The sequence below is a fragment of the Lissotriton vulgaris genome, chromosome 9, assembly GCF_964263255.1.
Source record: "Lissotriton vulgaris chromosome 9, aLisVul1.2, whole genome shotgun sequence".
NCBI classification, from domain to species: Eukaryota; Metazoa; Chordata; class Amphibia; order Caudata; family Salamandridae; genus Lissotriton; species Lissotriton vulgaris.
Window position 1 is genome coordinate 991,870,987 of NC_141697.1, and position 19,655 is coordinate 991,890,641.

Genomic DNA, 19,655 nt, shown 5'->3' on the forward strand with positions numbered 1-19,655 from the left:
TGAGTCAGATTGAGTTTCTCACTCGTTTGCTTAGGAAGGGTCCAGTAAGCATGGAGAAGCATAATACTGCAGCCGCAATTGTCAGAAACAAAATATTTTGAAAGGTAAAAAATAGAACTGTCTTTTTTTTACCTGCTATATTACTAAAGGTGAGCCAGTGTCTGTATTCCTCTTTAACTGGATTGCAATCTGTTTTCAGCTGAAATTATCAGTGCTGTTACTCTGACATGAGGGCACTTCGGAAGATATTTCTTCATCCTTGTGGTACTCTAATAAACATAACGAATGAGGTGCTGACATTTAGTGAAGACGTCTGCTTATTACTCTATATGTACCCTACCATCTGAAGTGACTGAGAGCTGAGTTTAGCACTCTTCAGGGCATTGAGTTAGTACAAGTTTGTAAGTTTTTATTTCAGAAGTATTTTTCATAGGTAAGTCAATACTTGGTGGTTATTACTGGAGTGTTATTTATTGAGAATTTAAGTTTATTAGTAAACTTCATCTTTATCTTCAGGAATTATTTTTTTCTTTTTCTCTTCAAATTCAAAGGACTATGTCAAACGTCATTACATCTCCTTTTTTTCTCTCACATCCTGGTGAACCAACTTTGGTACGGAGAAAATGGAAACAAGTTTTTGCTATCTATTCAAGAGTTTGAGGTAATAATCTCACTGGACCAAGAAGATTTGTACTCTTGACCCACAGTTAAGGAGCTGAAGCACAAGAAGTTCTAGAGACCTTATGAGAACTGTCGTAAGAAGATGGGCATGGCCTCAATGAGTCTGAAGTTACCGTAAAAAACTGGACTTGCATTATCTACCCCATATCAGCACAATTTTAGAGAGGCCCCATTTAGATGTGTGCATGTAGACGTTATCTCTTTGGAGGAATATTGTACTGCATCACAGAAACTGACATCTTCATGGAAATGTGAAAGAGCAGATAAGAGACCAGAGTACATTGCAAGCTGGACAAAAAAAGGGAGGAGCTATGACTCTAGGATGAGTCTCATTGACAAAACGTGTGGAACGCATGTTGAATTGTGTGGAAGAGTTGCAGACAATGCTAGAAAAAAGGCTGACGTGAATGTGGCAGAAACAAAAGGGGAAAGAAAATACTATAATTTAAAGGAAACTGTTTCCGATGTAGTAAGGCTGGTCGCATGGTTAACTGGAGAGAGTTTCCGGCCTTAAAAAAGCAGTATCTAACAAGTGTGCCAGAAAAAGTAACGTTTTAAAATATTGAAAGAAGGGGCGTGGCTGACAGCCGACCAAGATGGCTGCTTAGCGCAGAAGCTCCGGGGAGTTTGCAGGCCTTCCTTGAATCCGTACATGAATCCGGACTCACACTAACCCCCAAGAGCCAGAGCCTGGACCCGCGGCCGGGCAGTGGCGGCTGAAGTGACTCCGGTAAAAATCTGCAGCCGGGAAGTCGGGGAATTATTGACTGCGGCGGAGCGGCCTACCTGCAGAGTGGAGACCGGGGGCTAGAGTGGCCAGCAACGCCGCCACAGGGTGCAAGTAGCCCGGTAGGCATACAAGGCCACCGCTAGGAGGGAAGGCGCGGCCCGTGGAGCGGCTGAGGGAGGCTTAGCAAGGTGCCGACAGCGAGCAGCGGCTGGCCTGCACCACCATGGAGAACGCAGCGCAGTGAAGCATCGCAATTTCAGACGCGGACCGAGGTCCGAGTTGGTCGCACGTCATCCATCGGAAGGGCTTGGGTCCCTACAGTGAATCCTCCCCCCCGAGACCAGTACTCGCACGCCTCTTTAACTACAGGAATAGAGACGTCATCCTGCAGGCCGCAAGGATCTCTCCGCCTATACAGATACAAAACTCAACAATAACCTTCTTTCCGGATTACACAGCAGCGGTATCCAGGCGCAGGAGGAACTTCCTGGAGGTTAAAAAAGTGCTGAGAGCAAGGGAATTGCCCTATTCAATGCTTTTCCCGGGAAAACTTAGAGTGGTGGCTGGCGGCAGGACGTGGTTCTTTGAGACACCAGAGACGGCGCAAGACTGGATAGAAGGATGGCGGCAAGTGGATAGCAGCAATCGGGGAAACAGACAAAACCACCGGCGCGGGGAAGAAGAGGAGCCAGCCACGCAAGCCACCAGAAACCCGGACCCGGGCCACTCGCCAGGACCAGAAGAAGAGGAGTAGGCAGCAGCACAAAAACGCTAAAGCAGGAGACTATCGGCAGATAGTATCATTGTAAAGAAATCTCGGCTGTGGCTGCTAGAGGAAGCGGACTATGGCCGGCCTTGGAGGGCAAGAGGGCCTGGGGACTCCACTGGTCCTTTTACCCCGGACACGCAAGTACTGTAATGTTGGGAGGGGGAAAGCGCTCTGCTAAGTTGGGGTGGCGGGAAGTTTCAATACCTCGCAGCAGGGAGGCAGGGAGGGTGGGGAGGTTTGGGGAAGGGGAAGTTACCAGTTTACACAAATGGTTTGCAAGTATTGACGGCAATGAAGACCTAGAAGAGCGACGAGCAGTAGATAGGTTTCTAGATCAAACACACACGGCACGCTTCGGATATGAATCTATCGTACTCACGAGGGATGGTCTATGTGCGATCTTGCGCACGGAAATAGCCCTCTATGTCCTCCTCATTAGTACAACATACTTATGGCTCACAACAGGCTGCCCAGTAACACTGACGTGACGGCACAAGAGACCTTGGTGACCCCCCTTAAAATCGTAACTTGGAATGTAAGAGGACTGGGCGACAAGATAAAGAGAGGATTAGTTCTGCAGGCGCTAAAGCGCTGCAACCCAGCGCTGGCGCTCCTACAAGAAACGCACCTCACATGGTCAGCATGTAAGGCAATGGACAGGTGGGGATACAAAATGGCCGCGCACTCAGAATTCTCTACGGGGTCTAGAGGTACTAGCATTCTAATTAAAAAGACTTCAACGTTCATAGTCCTGCAGACTAAAATAGATGATGAGGGTAGATTTGCAGCGGTGCAGGGCCAATGGGAGGGCAGGCTCTTGAACATCATATCAGTGTACATGACGCCGGCACTTCACACTGTGGCTCTTCCGGCGCTTGGCGAATTCCTACTGACACTGCCCGAGGAAGATCTCATCATAGGAGGGGACTTTAACACCACAATCGATGCAACACTAGATAGATTCCCCGCTCGAGCACAAACACCTGGACATTCCCTTTTCCGAGGGTTTCTAGAAGCTATGGGCCTCGTAGATGTATGGAGGCACACACACCCGGGGACTCAACAATACACGTACCATTCTACGGTCCACAACAGTCTGTCCCGCATAGACTATTTCTTAATGCTGGACTCTAGACTTCAAAACATTGAGGATGTAGACATAATGCCTAGAGGCATATTGGACCACTCCCCGATGTTACTCACACTCTCCTGTCGAGAAAAAACTCGCAGGCGCCTATACCCCATATTCCATGGGTACCTCACGATTCCACCTATCAAAAAGACACTCCGTAACACAACAAAACATTATTTCGAAGAAAATACAGCCTCAGTGGATTCAGCAATATTATTATGGGAAGTGGTATTTAGAGGGCAGGCAATAGCGACAATTACTGGGTACAAACGAGACCAACAAAAGGAACTGGCAGAGCTAGAGGTGGCACTTCTGGCGGCAGAAACAGCGCACTCTCAAAACCCAACCCAAGACACAGCGCACACCCTAAATTTATTCCAACAGCAATATCGAGACTACCTGAGAATGTGGATGGTTGGAAACATCGTGGCGACGAGCGATAAAACATATGACATAGGGGATAAAGCTGGTAAAATGTTGGCTTGGCTAGATAGGACAGGGGAGGGCGCAAGAGGAATACAGCAGCTACGATCAAGAGACGGGACACTAACCTCACACCCCGAAGTTATAGTCGGCATCCTCGCGGATCACTTTAGGGAGGTGTATACCCCCACTGTAGACCTAACAGAGACGGACATACAGGACTCTCTCAGGCACATTACAATGACCACCCTGACACCAGAAACGGCCCTGAAGTTGGAAGCGGAATACAGTCGGTGAAATCGGGGAAAGCACTGGGCCCAAAGGGAATACCCATAGAATGGTACAAACTAGAGGCAGAGACGGTGGGCCCGCCTCTCTTGGCAATGTACAAGGAGAGTTTAGAGATGGCCGAACTTCCATTAGACCAACGTATTGCGACAATAGTGGCGATCCCAAAACCTGGCAAACCTCCAACGGAGTGTACATCATATCGCCCGATCTCGTTGTTAAACGCGGAGGGCAAAATCTTAGCCAAAATGTTGGCAAACAGAATGATAGCCCATCTTCCACAGCTGATACACCCAGACCAATCAGGCTTCATGCCCCACAGGAACACAGCCCTTAATCTTAGGCGAGTGCAAGGAGCAATAGCACAGGCCTCAGATCTGACAGAACCGGCTGTGATATTGTCATTGGACACAAAAATGGTGTTCGATATGGTGGAATGGTAATATTTATTTGGAGTCTTGACACGTGTGGGTTTTGGCCCTAAGTTCTGTGCATGGGTAAGACTCCTATATTCTAATCCGGTCGCTCGAGTGACGGCGAATGGCCACATCTCAGAGGAGATAGCCCTGGCACGGGGAACAAGCCAAGGCTGCCCCCTGTCGCCGCTGCTGTTCGCGCTAGCGCTGGAACCCTTGGCGACACTAATTAGAGAAACCCCTTTGCTAAAGGGGATTACTTGGAAGGTGGGGTGGGAAGACCGTATCTTACTCTACGCGGATGACATGTTGGTCTATCTTACAGAGCCGGAGAGCGGTATACCGGAACTGCTTAATATATGTGACACCCATGGTAGGTTCTCAGGTTATACAATAAACTGGTCTAAATCGGTTATGTACATCCTGAAGGGTCCGAAGCCAATACTTCCTGCTGAATGTCCACTGCTGGCTACGGAAGATTTGTTTAAATACTTAGGAATACACATCACTAAATCCACACCAGAGTTCTTCCTTAAAAATGTAATTCCCCACTGGAGCGACTGAAGCGGGATGTGACACACTGGGCAGCACTACCCCTCACACTAGAGCGGCATTGTACAAAATGAAAGCCCTCCCTAGATTCCTGTACGTCCTTGAGAATACGCCCGATTTGATCCCGCCCGATTCTTTAAGCAGGTGGAAGCACAAGTTTTGGTTCTTCTTTGGGGCAGCCGCCCGGCACGCATAGCTCAGGCGAAGCTACATAATAGCTGGTACGATGGAGGGGTGGCACTCCCAAATCTCCAGCTGTACTACTGGGCCGCACAATTCAAAGTCATAAATCACTGGATCCACATACCCCATGGCGTCCCAGCATACAGTGCAGATAGGGCACAACTAGGAACGAATAACATGTTAGCGATACTATATAACAGGGGTTTAGTTGCGAAATTAGTGGGACCTACTAAACATACAGCGCTGATTTGGTATGCGGCACAAACTCGGCTGGGGTAGAAGGGGTGATAACGAAACTTACCCTGCTCTGGGATGCCAAGGCATTAGGACAATTACAGCGGAGTAAGGGCTTTAAACAATGGGACAACATTGGCATCTCCACAGTGGGTGATCTATGGGACAAGGGAACAGTGATACCATTTACGCAGTTGCAACAGCAATACAATCTAGGTCCGAATGAAAAATTTAGATACATGCAAATACGACACGCCCTACTGACAGTAATCACACCAGAGACTGACGTCCCTGAGGCTTCCCCGTTGGAGGATCGGCTACTGACGGATCATATGCCCGAAAGTGCCACCTCTTTCACATATCGAAAACTGCTTAACAATGTGCCAGATCCCACAGGTAAATTGAAAGGGAAATGGATTGTAGAGGTAGGTGACATAGATGAGCCGGAATGGAGAGAGGCCTTGGCATCACCTAAGGAAGTAGGCATCTCTGCCAGGCTTAGACTAGTGCAACTTAAAATCCTGCACTAGAACAACCTTACACAAACTACAGAGAGCGCCGCACCCATTTTGTTTGAGAGGTTGTGGAGACGAGGGAACCTTTTTTCATACACAATGGGACTGCCCACTAATAGCAAATTATTGGAGACAGGTGCTACGCACTATATCACAGACAACAGAAACATCACTCCTACCAGAGCCGAGAAGATGCTTGCTAAATATGTGGTAACTCAACGATCTCACACGCTACGGGCAAATATGGACTACACTGGGTCTGATAATCGCTAAGAGGGACATTGCATAGAAATGGGGGGCGGCGGAGGTGCCGACACTGTCTGCATGGAGTAGAAACATGGACCTCACGATGATCACTGAACGTACAGTATATGCCACCAGAAAGTGCCCGCGGAAATGGAATAAGATCTGGGCGGCATGGAATGCCTACAGAGGGGACATGTGCGATCCATTGCCAGAATCAGATGGGGAAGCTCAGATGAGGAGTCAGGAGGGGAATAGTAGGGGGTTAGACATAGGATAAGCACTGACATAACAGCAAGATACAGGTAGATTTAACGAACTGACTCATTATAGGAGAATTGGGATCTAAGCCACTAATAGAATGTAATTGATTAATGTCTGCTTTGCCAATCTTAATGATGTTGAAACAATAAAAAAGTTTTCCCCCAAAAAAATGTTGAAAGAGAGCAAAATAGAAAGCAAAGCAAGAGCATGGTGAGAGATGTGTAATGAAGTCATTTTACAGGTAGGTGGCTTAAATTCGAGCAAAAGTTAGGCACAGTTAACATTTTCATGCACAAATGAATACTTGTTTTCATTAACGTTTTCATTTTATTGATCAGCCGTACCAGCATACACAGTTTCATGTGTTATAGACAATGCAGGTGGAGACCCTGCAATGATATAATTATAAGTATACATCACCCAAACGAACATCATAAACATTACCTCTAGTTCTCTGAAATCAGATTCAATAATGTTTATTTATTTATTCATTTATTACTGGCATTTATAGAGCGCAACCAAATACCCTTGGGTGTCTCGGCGCTAGACTGCAGTAATGTCTCTCCTTAGAAGTAGGAACAGTGGGCTGAGTGATGTGTTACTGGTCGAATAACCACGTTTTCAATTTTTTCCTAAACTGTAGGAGTGAGGGGCAGGATTTAACGTAATGAGGTAGGGTGTTCCAGATCTTGGAAGCTGTGACAAGGAAGCGACGGTCGCCCCATGTAACTGTCCTACTACGTGGAGTGATTAGTTGATTCAGTACAGAGGAGCGGAGTGCTCTGGCTGGTTTGTAAGGTTTTAATTGCTCTTTAAGGAAACGAGGCCCCTGATCCTGCATTACCTTGTAGACTATACACATGGCTTTAAACTTTATCCTATTTTGGATAGAAAGCCAGTGATAAGTTCTCAGAGTGTCTGAGATGGGAGCGAATTTGGGAGTTTTGGATAGCAGGCGTGCGGCCGCGTTTTGTACCGTCTGAAGCTTTTTTGTGACTCTTTTTTGAGCGTTCAGGAAGAGTCCGTTGCAATAGTCTAGGGTGGTAAGGACCAGTGATGTGACCAGGGTCTTAGCGGCCGTGTCAGGTAGCAAAGGCAGGATTTTCCTAATCATCCTGAGTTTAAAATGGGCCGTGGAAGCTACCTTATTGGCATGGGCCATAAAGTTGAGCTGGTCATCAAACACAACTCCCAGATTTCTGACCTTGGAGGTAGGACCAGGTGGAGTGCCAAAAGTTGATGGCCACCAAGATGTCGGCCAGGATGGTGAAAGATTGCCGAAGATGACTACCTCCGTTTTGTCGGAGTTTAGCTTCAGGCAGTTACCTGCCATCCACTCACCTATGGCAGTCATGCCAGATTGGAACCGTTCGGCTACCTCCTGACCGTCGTCCTTAATAGCCAGCACCAGCTGCGTGTCGTCAGCGTAAGAGGTTAGGCTCATCCCATGTGCTTTGATGACACTAGCAAGGTCCGACACATAGATGTTGAAAAGTGTCGGACTTAGGGATGAGCCTTGAGGAACCCCGCAAGGTAACGACCGACTGGCAGATTGGAATGGGCCTAGTGTGACAGCCTGGGTTCTGTTAGCCAGGAAGGAGGCCAGCAGATTTCTCGCAGTAGACTGGATACCCATTTTTTCGACACGGTTGACTAAGGTCTTGTGGTCAACCGTGTCGAATGCTGCGGAAAGATCTAAGAGTACCAGCAGGGCTGTCCCTCCTTGGTCCCGGATGGCTCTTATATCATCCGCTGCTTTAATAAGAGCGGTTTCCGTCCCGTGATATTTACGGAACCCAAACTGGGTGTCATCGAGCAGATTATATCTCTCTATGTAATCTGACAGCTGTTGGTTCATAGCTTTCTCCGTAATTTTCGCTAAAAATGGGAGACTTGCTATAGGTAGATATGTATTTTTCCATGTTCAAAGATTGTTCCTTGATGTATGAATTGGTGTTAGATAACAGCAGGTTCAAGAAAGAGCACAAAAATTTCCTAGGGAAGCAGATCTTAGACAAAAAGAAAAGTGTGAAAGCAGGGAAAGTATGGATTGGTGATTGGGTCACGATATGGGCTACAGTTGGGGCAAGAGTGTGGTCCAAGTTTACTGAACCAAGCAAAACGAGTCGGAAATGCTGTTAAAAAAAACAGTGATGAGGGTATCTAGAACTTGAATTGAGTAGAAATAACAGATAAAGTGCCCAAAGAGCCTCGTCCTAAACTCGCATCTAAAGAAATGTTAAACAATTAAGATTGTGTGGAAGAAAACACTATTTTGGTACACCTGTACAAAAACATTTGAGCTCCCAGGGACCAACAACAATGAACCACTGTACTACGAATTATCCTAAGCACTTGCAAGATTTGGTCAAATAAGCCTTTTTCCTGTTTTAACCAGTATCTTTCATATATGTTCTTTGTGGATTTAGGCTCAGATCCTTATGGCAGTTTATTTTTTGTAGTTCATGTATTGTTGTCAGCCTCCTTATGTGGAATTTTCTTGGACTATTCTCATGTTGAAGCTGCTTGTTCGCAAAAGTGAAGATGTGTGCTATATTCTTCCCATTACATCCTATGACATCCATGGAAACATTATCTGATTCTGGGCAAATTACTTAATCTCCCCGTGTCTACCAAAAATGATGAATGAATCTTTGCACAACGTAGCTGGTGTTCAAGTAAAGCGCTCTAATACCTTCAGACCTCCCACACACGCTGATAGAACCGATGCAGCCCCCAATAAAAGTCAATAGGAGAAATACATTCTCCCGATTATTTTTTTTCATTCACCCCCTTTCCTCTTCTAAAATGTTGTCTTGTATGTGATAAGATTCCATTTTTCTTTTCTTTAAACATAGTTTATTGATTTTTTGCAGCAGAACATATTTATCACATTAAATTAGTATACATTCTAAGATGTCATAAGTGCATTGTGGATACCATACAACATTGTCTTTTCCGAGTTGACATTGCATTCCTGACTTGCATTACAGCTTGGACTGAATAAGGGGATAATGATAGTTTACCCCAACTACAGCACTGATACTGGTGAGGACATTATTGGTCAGTAGCTTATTCGAACGGACAGGCGATTATCTGCACTTTGACGGAATGTATGCATAGCATTCACATGAATGAAATAGAAGAAAAAACATGTCCCCAACTCCCTCCATCCTCAACCCTGTGGTCCCATGTACCTGTACAGACTGAAATACTCTGTCAAGGATTTCCTTGTATAAAACATGCAGTGACACTTGTTTCTGTAACATATGTTGCAACACTCAGGGAATATGCACCCCTCTATATGGACAATCGTGCGATTCCGAGAGCTTAATTATTTACATCTACCAATTCAAGGGCTTCTAACATAGTATCCCATTGTAAAGCTATTGGATTCTTGCGTATGCCTTCGAGTTCCTCCCTTCGCAATGCAGCGCTCTCCGCACTACCCCAGCGTAGCATCTCACTATGTCAGATAGATATTGTGAGGGGTTTCCCCGACTTCCATCGCATAGTAATGGCTCGTATCGTCAGAATGAGCACCGGGTCTATAAATCTGTACTGCACTTTGTGTTTAGACACCTTCTTGTATACGCCCAATAAGCATTCCTCCACATTGTTTTGGATGGCCCGGTGTGTGATCCCCTCGATTACGCGCCTAACAGTGTCCCAGAACCTTTGTATCTTCGGGCAGATCCATAACATATGTAGTAGGTCTGCCCCCTCCAGTGAACATCTCGGACAGTAGTGCTGCGTCTGCGGGAATATCTTATCAAGTTTATGAGGCTAAGATATGCCAGGTAAAGAACCACGGTCTAGATAAATTTGAACTTCGCATTTCTCGAGGTTTGTTTAGGGTGTTCAAGAGCGCACACCCACTCTCTATCATCTAAGTCGCGGTTAATGTCACCATTCCATTTCGCCCACAGCTAGTCTGGAGCGACCTTTGTATGAGAGTGCAAACCAATGTATAGCCATTTAATAAGGTGTTTGCCCCTGCCCATATAATAAGCATCTTGACCAGATGGTGTGTGGGTGGTTCCTGCCTTTCCGGGCCCCAGTGCCTTTTTATGTATTGAAATAGAGCAGCGTGCAATAAATATAAGTGTGCAGGGATCCTGTTTCGTTAATAAAAGTATCATGGTCTAACAGCATCCCATCTCCAAATAGATCAGCCACAGTGCTGATCCCTACATCCAACCACGGTGTCAGTATACGTTTTGTGAGCCGGCCATCCGTCAGTGGTATACCCAGCAATGGAATGTTACCTGTGTAATCAGGGGGCGCTTGTGCATATTGTAGCGCTGCCTTCCAGCACTGTAGCGCTGTGCATAGCAGTGGGGGGGAGACCCTTCGGGATTCTACTCCCAGGCAATAACAAGGTGTGTAAGGTACCTCGGTCTAAGTCCGCCTCTGTGTATCCTATTTCCTGCAAGTTACGTCCCGCCGTCCAATATGATAACCACTGTAATTGGCAGGCGTAGTAGTACGAGCCTAAGTCAGAAACTTCCAGGCCTCCCCTCCACGTGTCTAGCTGTAGTTTATTAAGACTAATAAGTCTTCTGCCTGGGCCCCAGATAAGAGTTGAGAAAGAAAATAGCAAACCAATGATAATATTAATGCCCTTATTCCAACCTCATTTCAAATATTGTCTACATAGACAGTAATGATTCACTTAGACAATAATGTATGAAAAATATATGATTATTTTATTTTTCTTGTTATTTATTTACTTTTTATGTCTTTTTTCCATTTTGGACAGAAAAATTCTATATTTCTTTTAAATAGTGTATTGATTTAGTTCATAGAAAAACACTTATAATTCATTACAGTGACAATAAATAACATGCAATACTCATTGTGAACAGAAACAAGACAGTTTACATATAGATACAAAAGGTGCTGTACGATATGTTCGGTCGATGGAAAATTTATGAAGGCAAATGCGGTAGTATAGAACACAACGCGTTTCGGCCTGAGGCCTTCATCAGGTGACCGTCATTCGTTTTTTACACAAAGACTAGTGTACAACAAAAACCTATACAAACAGGGATAAAAAACATATAGAATACATACATAAGTATTTTGAAATCATTGATGTAAATATACTGTCTAAACATAAATTGCGAGGTTGAAAGAAAAAAGAAGGGAGTTTTGTTATAGCAACCTACTGATGATCTAAGGGTCAATAATTTTTTTTTAATTTATAGATATACACGGTCTCATGATACATTTCCAATTTATGTACAATGTGGACTAGCACAGTTGGTCCTATATCCTATGTTGTCCTAACAACGCTCATGTAATACAAACATTGATATATAACAAATTGTTACGAAACACTAAAAGTTAAGGTCTCCCTATTTTACCCATCTAGCCTATATGATCTAACTTAGGTTTTCAGTGTCTCTAATAAATATAGTTGTGAAAAAAAGTGGGGAGAGACTAAAGAGATATATGGAGAGAGGTAGGGTGCAGAATTAGATACCAGATGTTAGTGATATCTGAAAAAGGTCTCTGTGTTATTAATAATAAAAAACATAATAAATTCATAATAGAACACTAGGTAGGAGTATTAACCAAAGGAAAGTGGAAGGAAACAGGTGCTGGAAAGCTAATTAGCAACTACTTATTTACTCACTTTAATTTATTATCATGTGGAGTTGATTCCAGTTATCTCATATAGAGGAGATTGAGTTGTTTTTAATATTAGAAGGACTTCAACAGGAGCTATGTAGCACTGAGGAAATAGATATGCTCACAGTTATATACCAAGAAAAATGTATAAACAACCGTTTTATTATATGTAGGATCATTAGTTATCTAAAAGGTACCTGATATTTTCTGTTCCTACTTCTTATTGTTTGTCGGGTTTCTCCTGAGATATATACTTGGGTTGAAAATGCACGTTACGGGAGGTAGAGGTTCATAGGCTTTTGTTGACAACTTATTTTGCTCCAGATTAGATCCACATTGTGATCTACAAGATGAAACCGCTTTTAAACATGAAAGAGTCAGACAGAAATATATATTTTCAGACATATAAAGGCTATTTCCGTTACATGGTTAGTGCATAGAATGTTAATCTGCTCGAGGATTCTCTTCTTTAAAATTAGTTTGTTTGAGTGCTATATGGTAATTAACCTATTTTCTTGCCGAATATATGCTTAATAACGATAATGTATGACTTATCCCTTAGTGCTTCGCTTATCATATGGCATTTTAACAGGTATAGGGGAACTATACTGAAGGATTCTTACCTTAATATAGATAAATCGAAAGAAGGGTATTTTTTTATCGCAATGATTATGTCATCTTTATTTTTCTCTTCGCGAGAAACATTCCGATATTCCTTATATATTTTAGTGGAAAGGACGTATTTCTTTTTTTCCTGAAAAGTTATTGGAAAAGCGAAATTATAGTCTATAGTTTTTTTAAAAGATATATGGTCTAAGTTTTTCTATTGTGTTCTTTTTATTCTAAAAATACCTTATTGTAAGGTGCAGAGAGGTCTGGTCTTACGCGATAGTCTCTTCCAAAGTTTGGGATCTGGAATAATAAGCGGGACACAAGAGTATAGGATTAGTCCATCTCTTGTTTGAAAATGTCATTAAATAGGTGGGTTCTATACTGAAGCCTAACCTGCTGTAAATGAGCATACCTCGTAACTGTGAGCGCTTCTCCGCAACGAAGGGGTCTGCTGGTATGCACTTCCGAGCGTGCCGGCGTGAAACTGGAGAGAAAATCGCCCAGTATTTATAGGTCGAAAAAAGCTTTAAATGGTATCAGCTGCGTTACTAATTACCTTGTTTTGATTCGGTGACGTATTTTAAAACCGACAAGTTGCCTGTGGTTATGTATAGATAGAAAGTGAAGACGGCTGAAGTGTAGTTCCCCCGGTGACTTGGAAACTACAATAGAGCGCAAAAATAGACTGGCCGGGTGATGTTATCCCGGATTTATTTAAGCGAAGGAAGAGAAACCCCTTTACCTTGCCGTAGTTAGACAATATGGCACATATGCTTTACTTTGCGATGAAGGCATAAAATTTGTCCGTATATTTCAAAATTGCAGAATTTTATTTCCCTTGGTCGGAAAGCGATTTTTTAATCAACATATTCTTCATATGGGGAGAATAATTTGCTGAAACAGAGAGTATAATATTGAAAAAAGCATGGATATATAATTTGAAGAGTGAATGTGATCATACACTCCTATGAAAAAAGTGAGACAGAAAATTAGAAAAAATGGTGGGGAAGGGACTTAGTCTATTTTCATTACTCAAGAAGGGGTCTAGTGTGCAACAGACTGTACTATAGGGTATGGTGGTGTCTCACCTTTCTATGAGGGGACAGATGACATCACATGTCATCTAGCTAAGATTTTGCTCTGTTCAGGATTATTTTCAAGTTAAGTAATATTTATCTCCAGATTAGAGATGGTAATGGACAATACAGTCAGTTTAATTGATATAGGCTATCCTATAGGTGGCTGAAAAATATATAAGGAATATCGGAATGTTTCTTGCGAAGAGAAAAATAAAGATGACAATCATTGCGATAAAAAAATACCCTTCTTTCGATTTATCTATATTAAGGTAAGAATCCTTCAGTATAGTTCCCCTATACCTGTTAAAATGCCATATGATAAGCGAAGCACTAAGGGATAAGTCATACATTATCGTTATTAAGCATATATTCGGCAAGAAAATAGGTTAATTACCATATAGCATATAGCACTCAAACAAACTAATTTTAAAGAAGAGAATCCTCGAGCAGATTAACATTCTATGCACTAACCATGTAACGGAAATAGCCTTTATATGTCTGAAAATATATATTTCTGTCTGACTCTTTCATGTTTAAAAGCGGTTTCATCTTGTAGATCACAATGTGGATCTAATCTGGAGCAAAATAAGTTGTCAACAAAAGACTATGAACCTCTACCTCCCGTAACGTGCATTTTCAACCCAAGTATATATCTCAGGAGAAACCCGACAAACAATAAGAAGTAGGAACAGAAAATATCAGGTACCTTTTAGATAACTAATCATCCTACATATAATAAAACGGTTGTTTATACATTTTTCTTGGTATATAACTGTGAGCATATCTATTTCCTCAGTGCTACATAGCTCCTGTTGAAGTCCTTCTCATATTAAAAACAACTCAATCTCCTCTATATGAGATAACTGGAATCAACTCCACATGATAATAAATTAAAGTGAGTAAATAAGTAGTTTCTAATTAGCTTTCCAGCACCTGTTTCCTTCCACTTTCCTTTGGTTAATACTCCTACCTAGTGTTCTATTATGAATTTATTATTTTTTTCATTATTAATAACACAGAGACCTTTTTCAGATATCACTAACATCTGGTATCTAATTCTGCACCCTACCTCTCTCCATATATCTCTTTAGTCTCTCCCCACTTTTTTTCACAACTATATTTATTAGAGACACTGAAAACCTAAGTTAGATCATATAGGCTAGATGGGTAAAATAGGGAGACCTTAACTTTTAGTGTTTCGTAACAATTTGTTATATATCAATGTTTGTATTACATGAGCGTTGTTAGGACAACATAGGATATAGGACCAACTGTGCTAGTCCACATTGTACATAAATTGGAAATGTATCATGAGACCGTGTATGTCTATAAATTTAAAAAAAATAATTGACCCTTAGATCATCAGTAGGTTGCTATAACAAAACTCCCTTCTTTTTTCTTTCAACCTCGCAATTTATGTTTAGACAGTATATTTACATCAATGATTTCAAAATACTTATGTATGTATTCTATATGTTTTTTATCCCTGTTTGTATAGGTTTTTGTTGTACACCAGTCTTTGTGTAAAAAACGAATGACGGTCACCTGATGAAGGCCTCAGGCCGAAACGCGTTGTGTTCTATTCTACTGCATTTGCCTTCATAAATTTTCCATCGACCGAACATATCGTACAGCACCTTTTGTATCTATATGTAAACTGTCTTGTTTCTGTTCACAATGAGTATTGCATGTTATTTATTGTCACTGTAATGAATTATAAGTGTTTTTCTATGAACTAAATCAATACACTATTTAAAAGAAATATAGAATTTTTCTGTCCAAAATGGAAAAAAGACATAAAAAGTAAATAAATAACAAGAAAAATAAAATAATCATATATTTTTCATACATTATTGTCTAAGTGAATCATTACTGTCTATGTAGACAATATTTGAAATGAGGTTGGAATAAGGGCATTAATATTATCATTGGTTTGCTATTTTCTTTCTCAACTTATGTCTATGTATTCCCTACGATTAGCAAACTAACTAGTATGTAGGGGTCCCCTTTCTTTCCAAATTGTGGGCTCCAGATAAGGTCAATGAGTAGGGTGTTCATCAGTTTAAATTTACTGTGTGGGATCATAAGTGGTAAGTTGGTGAAGTAATACAGTAGTAGCGGTAGGACCACAATTTTCGTTAAAGCTGTTCTACCCATAACGGACAGTGGCAGCGTGGTCCAGAACGCGACACTGGAGCGCAGGGCTCTAATCGCTCTGTGCAAATTCCCATCCAGCATGACCGCATGTGTTCGATATATCTGGATACCTAGGTATTTAAATGTTTGTTGTGCTACCTGGAGCCTGGTGTTCCCAAATGCAATGTCCGTAACCCATGCATGGTCTTTGAAGAAAAAAGTGTGCGACTTCGCAACGTTAATGGCCAAGCCTTAAATCGCTTCAAAGTGGTGAAATACCTCGTATATCGGATCTAGTGGCACTCAGAGATCTTGAAGGTACAGAATAATATTGTCAGCTTATGCAGAAAAAAGATGTGCTGTGTTACTCAGCGGTATGCCCCTATCCAGAAGATCCCTACGCGCCCGTATTGCCAACGGTTCCAGGGCTAGTATGAAGACAAGGGGAGATAGCGGGCAGCCCTGTCTGGTTCCTCTGTGTATGGAGTATTCCTCCAAGATTTTATTACTTGTGCGGGCGCGCGCTGTAGGTGCGCTATAGAAGAGGCGTAACCATGCAATATAGCCCTCAGGAATTCCAAATTGTCCCAGCGCTCAAAAGATATACCCCCATTGAAGAGAACCAAATGCTTGCCTTAAATCTAAAGATATACAACCCATATGAGTATAACTATTCAAGGCGTCCGTCATTATGTAGTGGAGCTTTCTGATGCTCAGGGATGTGCTACGGGCAGGTAAGAAGCCCGTCTGGTCTTTGTGTATGAGTTTAGACAGAGAGGGCAGCAGTCTATTAGCGAATATCTTACTCAGTATTTTGTACTCTGTAGTTAGCAAGGACAAAGGGTGATAACTGGCCATATCTGTGGGATCTCTACCCGCTTTCAGGAGCGATATTACCAATGCTTGTGCCAAGGTGAGTGGTAAAGTGCCTTTCTCCAACGCTGTGTTGTATAGTACTTCCAAGTGAGGTACCAAGGATTCTGCATATGTAGTGTAGAATTCAAGTGGCAGTCCATCTAAGCCAGGGGTTTTGTTGCGTGGTAGTCCCTTAATGCCTAAACTAATCTCAGACTGCGTGACGGTCCTATTAAATCCATTTGGGCTGCTGGCGTGAACTGAGGGAATGTGAGGGTGGAAAAGAAAGCCTCCATTTGGGCCTCCGTGCCATTATCAGATGCCCCATATAACAAGGCATAGTATTGGCGGAAGTCAGTATTAATATCCCCCGGAGTAATGGCTCTATCCCCACCCAGGGTGGTGACCTCATTTATGACAATCGCTGGAGGGGTATCCAGGATCAGCCGGGCAAGCAGTCCCAGATTTATCTGCCTCAGAGCGATTCCGTTGCGAGTGTGCCTGGTAATCAACTGCCTGCAGCGATTCCAGGAGTTCCGTATGTTTACTCTGGCCTCCTGCAGTGGGGCTCTTTTGTCTTCGTCTGTTATTGCTTCCTGTTCCAGGCTCCCATAGTATGCTCTACTTCTACTAGTAAAACACACAAGATGATGGACGGAATGTTGCACAATGGCAAAACATTCACCCCCCGTCACAGATCTGGGTTTAATCCATCGTAATTTTGCTCACCAAGCCACCCCAGTTTAGACATGGCCATATGCAAATTAGTCTTGACCCTGTGCCTCATGGGAACAGTCCAGCCCGACTGCCAAACCATGTCTTCCCTGGACCGGAATCAAGCATCCTAGGACCGGTTTATGGCTATCAGCCGTCTTCAGCCAGGATAGCTTGACTCCAGTGGCGTAGTGAGCACGGGTCCCACGTCTGGGCATACCCTTCCCACATAGGGTGAACAGCAAAACACACAAGATGATGGACGGAATGTTGCTGAGAAGTGCTGTGGCTGATGTTGCTTAAAGGGTTTATTTTACTTTCAACTATGTGGCGGTATCTTTATCACACTAACACTGTTAGGGAATGCAATATTACACATGCCAACAAACCCTCTCTTCCAAGCACCTTATGCTGCAACGGCCAGAGGTGCTGACTTTGAAACTGGGGAACTATATTTGAGAATTAGCGTTGGCTCGACATCCTGTAATTCTGGGCAAATCACTAAATTTCACAGTGGCTAAATAAACATGAATCTGGCCTTGTGTAATGTAACAGGTGAGCAAGTAAAGTGCTTCAGGTTGACTTTGATCATCTCAACCATGCTTTTCAAAATCTACATGAAATCATTACCAGTAGCAATCAATCAATTTCACCTCACGTGCTATAACTTTGCAGATGACATGCAAATAAACCTTTAACTGGAATGCCTCAAAGACATTGGAAACTCGACAATTTCCAGTTGTCCCAGAGTCGTGGATGTTGCGGAGCCATCTCAAATTGATTGCTTCCAAAACGGAAATACTCACGTGTGGCGATTAGAAACATTATGACCCGTTCGTCACCTGGCCTGATGAACTGGGATTACCGCCTAAAGTATTGAAGGAAGCAAGAAACCTCAGAATGACCATGGACTCCAAGCTATCAATGAATGCCCAAGTGGACAAACTAGCAAGCTCAAGCTTTGTTACTACAAAAACTCTGCAACATATCTTACCCCATTTGGGATTTCCACACAAGGTCCAAGCTACCATCTCCCTTGTTCTGTCCAAACTTGATTACGCCAATAGCCTCTACCATGGATCATCATTAATGACCATAAAAAGACTACAGCAGTTTCAGAACTCGTCTGCCAGTCTACTCCAACATATCAAACCGTGAGACCACATCTCCCATGCATTGGTTACCGGTTGCCAGAAGATCCACGTTCAAGCTGCTTTGTATCACCCACAAAGCGATACATGGAACTGTACCGCTCTTCATCAGGAAATAAAATCACCAAACACATTCGACATTGGAACCTCTGCCCTAGAGTGGTACCTCGCCTCAAAATCCCAAGATACAAGGAAAAAACTGTAGGTGGCACATCCTTCTCTGTTCAAGCAGCCAAACTATGGAACTCCTTACCCCCCAACATAAGATCCATGGACAACCACCTTATCTTCAGAAAACTGCTCAAGAATTGGCTCTTCCCCGCATAGGCACCACACACACAAACAGAAATATACAGCATATCCCTCTGTATATATCCATTTATTTGTAATATAGATATGTACCTATATATGTGTATTGCTTTGTATAAGCGTGTAGAATAATTACGTTTTAAAACAAATTGATAAAATTATTTTTGAAGTACAACACTTAGAAGCTGGTATTTATTTAATGCATCTTTCTTTCACATATACTTACTTCCTTTATGCATCTATATACCTTCCATTTACTTAGATCTATATATGTACTACCTTTCTGCTCATTCAGCATATCCAATGCACTTCCCTATTTCTCACCCTATACCTCTATCAATATATTCTTTACCTCAACTCTCTGCCTCATCTCAAACCTTTCTACTGCTCTTTCCAATGCACTATCCTATTTATCACCCTATACCTCTATCTATATAATCTACATATACTAATTTTCTTTATGCATCTATATACTTTCCATGTACTTATGGATCTATATATTTATTACTTTCCTTCTAATTCAGCACGTTCAATGCACAACCCTATTTCTCACGCTATACTTCTCTCAATAAATCTACCTCGGCTCTGACTCTTCTCAAACCTTTCTACCACTCTTTCCAATGCACTACCCTACAACTATCAATTTTTCTTCTACCTTCACTCCCTCATTCATTCCAAACCCCACACCATTTCTACGATCCCTAAAATAACCCTTTCTAGACTCTTCCCTAC